Below are 7,952 nucleotides of genomic sequence, written 5' to 3'. Positions count from 1 at the left end.
CATCCGGTTTGTATGTTAAGAACGGTCGGTGTTGTTAAAATCCAACAACCAGAGCTCCAGGGAGCACCTGCTGAGATAAACAAGTTGTACTGCCCTTTGGTGGTCCATACTCTCTTCATTGACTATACAGGAAGCCTAGGATGTTAAGTTTCTCAGGCAATTCAAAATTACATGGCATCAGTCCACCTCAGAGAGATTAAGGAACCTGACCAGTGTCATACAATAAGTCCTTGGCTAAAGTGAGAAAGTTGCCTGCACATTATTTTGCTCCAAATTATGGCCTGGGCTAAACTGCTGTCAGGAATCCTTCCTTCTTCAGGTTTCACCTATCCTTCGTGTCCAACCTGCAATTCTGTTCGGCACTCTGATGTAAGATTTCATAGACCATTGTCTGCCCCAGAAAGCTACTTGGATTTTGGCTTGCTTCATGGAGAAGCAGCATTGTAGGAAATTTTCTTGAAGAAGATTACATTATAGAATTGTCAACGCTTACTATGATGCAGCACAGTTTTTCTTGTTTAGAGAACAAATTAAACTCTTATTTGCCCTTTCCGTATATAAAATAAAACACACCTATCACAGCCTTCAAATCTTGAGTCTAGCAGATGGGTACTACTTCTGGTTAAATGCAATCCATATGCAGCAGTTTGCTGTCACATGAGGTATGCTATGCCTTGCATATTCCTCTTGACGATTAGAACATTTCCTGATTAGCTTGAACGAGCAGTCTTCTTCCTCTGATCGTCCTACTGACAGAGCCTCTATGAAGATAACCTTCCCATAAGAATCATAGAATCATAGAATTAGTGAGGTTGGAAGGGACCTTTAAGATCATCAAGTCCAACCATTAACCTACCCTGATAAAAATACCACCACTTCTAAACCATGTCCCTAAGCACCTCATCTACCCTGCATGTGCCGTGTGATGGCACTGAGGATGATCTGCTCCATGACCTTCCCAGGCACCGATGTCAGACTGACTGGCCTGTAGTTCCCTGGATCCTCCTTCCGGCCCTTCTTATGGATGGGTGTCACATTTGCCAACCTCCAGTCAGCTGGGACCTCCCGGGTTATCCAGGACTGTTAATAAATGATGCATAGTGGGCCAGTGAGCACTTCCGCCAGCTCCTTCAATACCCTTGGATGGATCCTATCCGGCCCCATTGATTTGTGCACCTCCAGGTGCTGAAGCAGGTCCCTCACCTGGATTACAGGGGCTTCATTCTGCTCCCCATCCCTGTATTCTAGCTCAGGGGTCGGGGAACTCAAGGAAGAGCTGTACTCTTGTCTACAACTCTACATCTCTGTTTTATCCTTTCTTGCAGGCAAGGAAGAACAAACTTACATTTTCTACTGTTCATACTCCATTTTGAAAGAAACAAAGCTTGAGGGAAGAAAACCACTGCCTCATTCAAGCACGTAGGCCTAGATACTCATAAGTATGCTAACATACATATAAATATAGAAATGATGTATCACTAGCCTAACTTATAGTATGTGAATTGGTTAGAGGTGACACGGCATATCCTTTTGCTAGCACAACACTTTATGACTTTTTTATGGTTGAAACATCAGCTTCTTAATAAAAGTTACGCACCACGGATACAGTTATTTATTTCCACATCCAGGAAAATTACAGCTTTGAAATCTGTCCTCGCTGTTGTACATTCTTTTTTAAATATCAGAGCACAACTCTGATACCCGTTTCCATTTATTTACAAAACTCCTAAGCTTGTCATCATGACCCTCCTCCTTTACTCCCCACCTGCCAAAACTGGCAAAAAAATAAATGGAATTAGAAAAGAGAGATTTCAAGGGGAAAAAAATAGAGGCATTAGAGTATGTTTCTTAGGATTAGGCAGGGATATGGCTGTTATCAGCGTCAGAACAAAGACAGGCCTCTATTACCAAACATATCACACCCTGCTCCAGCTGGACCGTGAGACACGGCTAAATCCCCTCTGACGTGCGGATGAAACACCTTTGTCTGAGGATACCAGGCTCATCCATGTGCTGTGAGCAGCAAAGTATCACCTAAATTCCAAGCTGCGCCAGAGGTTGGACAGTGTCCTGACTTCAGGCTGAATCAGATTTGTATCCTTACATCCCCAAATTTCTAACAAAAATTAAAAATAAAAAATCCAGGATTCATAATCTGGCAGTCTACAGAAATTATTCGTGTTTCTTTTTTAGTCCACCCTCTGCTAAACGTCTGTTGTTAAACAGCTATCACTTGGTCACATTTGGAAGAGAAGGAGCATCTTTTTTTCCCATATAAAGAGATTCCGCTCGAAAAATGAATGCAACTGTGGAGTGAAAAGCAGGTATTTTTTGTCTAATAAACAGGACAAACAGCTAGGAGTGAGGTATTATGAGGCTAAGCATTAACAGACTTCCCACTCCAATGAAGCTCCCGGTGAATCACTGCTGACCAGACAGCCAGGCAGGGAGGAAGGTCACCCTCTGTTGCACCTTGTATCGCTCATCTGCATTCCACCGAATTTGTATCTTCTGAGTCCCTGCATCTCCCTTAGGGTTTTAGATCTCTCATGTGGTATTTGTCCTTTTGGATCCTTAAGCTGCTAATTTTTACTGTCTCAGCACTTCCACTTTGGTCTGTTTTTCATGTTTATTAGCATGTGCATCACACCCTGACACCTTTCTCAGTAATAGTGAGCCAAAAATCACCACAGAGAGCTGAACCGGCTGAACCTTGGGCCAGGTTACACTCTGCCCATTTCAGTTGAAAATCTGCATGACCTTAGAGCAGTCCTGATATTTACTAGTCTGTTTTCCAAAATAATTTCTTTTAGTTCATCTCCTCTAGTACTTCAGTTAAGGCAGTGTTTGGCCAGGCTACAAGACGTTAGCTGAGCCTCAGCTATTTTGAAAGCCTCTTCTGCTGCCTGTCAGGTCTGTCTGTCCCACCCTCACAACACACATCATCTCTTATGTAAACACAGCAAAGTCCACACCGGAACACCTGCAGGTGCCAGAAATTAAGGAAATGCACAATCAGGGAAATTCAGATCAGAAAATGATTGGGTGGGAAACTAGATAAAATGTAAATTCTCCAGGAAGTTTTCAACAAATACAGAGTGACCAACCTGTGCCTCATCTGCACAGGGTCAAGTCCCATTCCTTAAGGACCCATTGCTACTTTCCTCCAGCACCAGCCGGGAAATGTCTGCCTTTTTTTCCATAGTTGCTGCCTGGGTGCTGCTTAGCACTGCTTCTCCTTTGGTAGGAGAGCAATCATTCTCATTAGACATCAGAGCGAGACAGCAGAGCGCTTTTGTTTGCAGCACAGCGTGCCGAGGGATGATTATGATTCTGAGAGCTGGGGAGAGCGCTCCTGAAGTGAAGGGATGCCCCCTTTGGAAATGAAGAAAATGACAGATGTTAGAACATCATTAAACATACACAAGAGCTCAGGTCGTTCTTGCAAAGCCCATTGCTGTACACCAAATTGGCTAATTCAAGGAGGAGTTGAAAGGATTGTTCGCATGCTGCACTATGGGTTGCTCAACCTTATCTCATATGAGAATGCTGGACTGAAAACGAAGGTGCCAACGATGATCTTCCAGGAACATCAGCCAATTAATCTCAGCAGCAGAGACTTTTAAATGTCATCCAAATCTCATCCATGGGGACATGCCAAAAATGTTTTGTGCTTCTTCACGAGGTAACTCCGCTTCATAGGCAGTACGTTCTTTCTCATGAGAGCAAAGGAGTTCTGTCTTTATGCCTTGTGAAACAAGCAATTATTAATCAAGTGTGAAATTTCATTGACAAGTCAGTGGAGAGAATGAGGTTCATGTGCAGAGTTCAAGCCATGAGAGAAAATTAAATTGTCTAGTTTGGTCTTCTGCACATCTAGTGAACCTAACGCAAGATGAACTACTAGTCTAGAAAAATGAAAGATTACATACACAAGAAATATGGATAGCTGCAATAGTGACTGTCTCTTTGGATACGAAGTAGAGTAGGAAAGTACAGTATTTAGGCAGACTTCCCATGTAGGCAAACTAAGAGTGAATGGGAAAAAAGATTGGGACACAAAAACTAAGGAGAAGAGGCTAGGACAGGATATGTAAGGAAAACAGGACCTAGCCTTAGCAGGGGCTTAGAAGAGACAGGAACAGAAGAGGGTGCAATTATCAGAGAATACATCCTGTGACACCAGACCTCAAGTATTTTTGTCCTACTGTTAAATACCTCTGTAACCCTTGACAAAGTATGTAGTCTTATCCCTTATACCGCAATCTTTGACTAGGTGGCCACAAGACTGCCATAGGCTGCTGGTTTTATTATTTCACTGCTGCACGCTCACCAAAATTGCTACCCCAGACATCTGCCACTTTTGCACATGAAGTTACAGCCTAACCTTGTTTTAAAACCACTTTCTCTTTGCCCACAAAATTGAACACAATAACACACTTGTTCTCTTTTACTTTATTGTGTATGATTACCTCCATGAAAGCAGAGGTTACTGTTAAAAAAGCACAACAACAAGAAGTCAAACAGAATCATTGTAACTATAGAAGAAGTCCTTGAGCAGAAAGTGCTGTCCCCAGATTATGAAAGTTTTTTTTGACTCATTTGTCACCATGATTTTTTAGGAGTTGTTTTTGGTATCTACTTTCATTGCAAGTATTGTGGCATCTTCTTACTCAGTGTTATTTGTATTGTTTTTTTGTCACGGTCTTACTTTCTCACTCAGCTTAAAACAAAAAAAAAAAACAAACAAAAAAACAAAACCCCAAAACCTGTTAGTCTAGTAAGTAAGCAAACTCTTTGCATCCAGGAAAACAGCATAAGAAGTATTAAAGATCAGCTCCAATCTCTCCCTCTTACAATAGCAATCATTGAGAATACAGAACTGCCTATGTAAAAGGAGTAATGACCTCGCTTTAAAGAGTTCAGTAACAGTTACTAGGGCACAAAGCAAAATGATTTGTAGTTGAAATGGTCCTTACATAGATCATTTTTATTATGTAAGAAACAGGAGAAGGAAGACTTGATTCTGTGTACGCAGAAGTACTGCCAGCCTAAACAGCCCATTCCCCCTTCCTCTAAGGGCAGTGACAGGTTCATTTTTAATCCCAATGACATTTCCCCTCTCACCACCATGCAGGAAAAGCTTTTTCCTTCCTCAAATAACATAAGCCTTATCCCATCTCCATCAAACATCTCCTTACCAGCTCACGTATCATTAACAAGCCCCTCATCACAAGAAACAAAGCCTCCACCAACAACCCACAAAACATCTCCCTCTACAAAAAGAGGCAAACCCAATCAATATATGTACCTAATAGAGACAAACGAGCAGGCCTGGCAGCAAGCAATCAGGGTGAGGATTAGGTGACAGATGGTGAAGGATTTGGCACAGCTGACTCCAATCCAATTTTCTGAAGGGTCTGCAAGAGCCCCACAGTCTGTCAGGGTAGTGATGAGTGAGCTCCAGATGCAGAAAGCTGGGGCAGTATCATCGCCTCTGTCAATACTCTTACCCCAGATGAAACACATCTGCTCAGCATCCAGTCTTTGCTCAGTTCTGGGGGTGGGGTGCAACAGGGCATTTGGTAAAACCTTTTTTCCACACAGGGAAAATAACTGAGTTAAGTAACCCCAGGAAGGAGAAACAAAGAACATAAAACCTGGTCTCTCAAGGAGCTAGAACGCTTTCTGAGGACAATCAGGAACCCCCCAGAAGGCTTTGTCCTTGACATGAAAGTGGTCTAAAATCACTTCTTCTTAGAGACCTGTCAATACCGATGCAGCACATGAAGTTTCTTTCTTTTTTTCACTATATATTTCAACGTAAATTGTAGAAAATATTTTATCACAGAGCTAAAAATGGTATGTTATTATCAAAAAGTAATAAAGACTTAAAATGCAGTACTGAGCTACATGAAGTACAAACATTAGCATTACAGGGTTGCCCCCCTACAATCTCAATCTAGTCAAACAGCTAAACCACTCAATTATCTAGCATGGAATTACCTAGTCCCTAATTCTCATTAGAAATAATTAGGTATGTTAACTTGATTTAAAGATATTTTTTTTCCATCAGAGAGAACAGAAATAGTTCAGGCTGATGTCTTTGATAATCTGATGTTGTCATTCACAACTGAGATTTAACTAATCTTAAAAGAGATAAGGTTCATTATTATAAGTGTGAAGCTGTAATTAACAGTAAGCTTCTGTTAAAGTCATCCTTCCCATAGCTTTTCATGTCATTCTTTTTGATGAATTCCAAACAGTGGAAAATTTAAATTTTTAAGATTTAGATTGCAAATCAGTAGAATTAAGCCTTTATAAGTAAACCTAGCACATAAAATGACACACCCAATTTTATATTTCGGGTTAGTTCAGCTTTTGAGGTATTTCTTCCCTCAGAGGCACACACCTTGCTTGCTCAAAATTGAATATTTTTAAAAAATAGGATTTTCTTCATCAAAAAAAAAAAAAGAATGCAAGTGTCATTTACAAAGGACAGAAGATGGAAAGTATAGTCAACATGGTGAAGGAGTGGAGTAGCGTACAGAAGAACTGTATGACCTTGAAAATGACGGTAATATTAAAAATGTCATGGTCATGTCCATAAGGAACAGAAACAAGGCTTTTTTGCCACAGACGATGGGCTTCCTGTCTATAAGTGACAATGAATGAGAAAGAGGTAGGTGTATCAGTCAATCATGAGATGACTATGAGCTATCAGTGTGATGCAGACATGAAAAAGACAATTGTAATTCTAAAATATATCAGGCAAAGTGTTTTGCATAGAGACAGGGAGTTATTAATGCCATTTTCCAAGGCACTGGTAAAACTTCATTTGTTATAGTATACATAATCCTGGCCACTGATGTTGAAGAAGATGAACTGAAATAAGTATAAGGCAGGAAAAAAGACACTAACGTGATTAGAGTAATCAGCAGCTAATTTCTGAGAGAAATCAGCAGAGTTTGTTTAACCTTTTAAAACCATAGCTGCGAGGGGTAAAATGTTATCTCTCTATAAATACATCAGTGAAGCAAAGACCAGGCAAGAAAGTTATTTAAGCTTAAGGATAATGATGGAAGAAAAAGATGAGCCTAAATTGATCATGAATAAGTGTAAATTGGAAATGCAAACAAGCTTTCTATTCTATTTCTATTTCTAGCAAGCTATTAAAAAAAAATCAAAACTGGCTTCAGTTGAAATTTTTGCTAACGGGAGACTAGAGCTCATAGCATCTCAGTGTGGAAAGGCCAGTTGTAGTTCTGTTGCTAATTTGTCTCTTTGAAAATCTCTATTAAAATGCTGCCATACCTTTCCTGGAAGGTACGAGGAGCTCTACAACAGTAGGAGTAAGGAGCAAGTAACTCGAAAATTCTGAGCCTGGAACTCACCATGACACTTGTAAATCTTTGTTTTCCTCTAACTGCCACTATCTCTTCGTCTGCCCAGGCAGCTGCCCCCAAGCAAGTCATCTCAATCTCTCTCTAGCTGGAAGTCCTGCATGAAGTCCTGCACACTGCTCTGGTTTCCAGCCCTAAGACGGCAATAGCACGCCAGCATGAGCCAGCCTGAACCAGTGACGCTGTCATCTTCGAGCAGGTAATCTCTCCCTTGTGCTGGCACTGGCAGTTTTCTGCTCCTGATGTTGATCTGCACAACCAGCAGAAAGCTATTCTTTTTTGTTGGTTTGGGTTGGTTGGTTTCTTTGTTTTTTTTTTTTTCTGGTTTAATTTTTCAGCTCCTACATCTCCCCAGTCTACCTCATACTGGGATCAGCTGAAACCCAGCGCTGGATGGGGGAAATGGTGTCTAGGCTAGAGTAGGAAGGGCAAAAACAAAGCAAGCACCTTCTTAGGTCAACTTAAACCTGTGTGTTGCTATACCCAAATGATGCTGCAGTGCTAAGTTTCTTTCTCTCCCTCCCACTTCTACGTACATGATAAATTGCT

This window comes from Vanellus vanellus (genome assembly GCF_965231255.1).
Source record: "Vanellus vanellus genome assembly, chromosome: 4".
Lineage (NCBI taxonomy): Eukaryota > Metazoa > Chordata > Aves > Charadriiformes > Charadriidae > Vanellus > Vanellus vanellus.
This window is presented reverse-complemented; position numbering follows the sequence as displayed.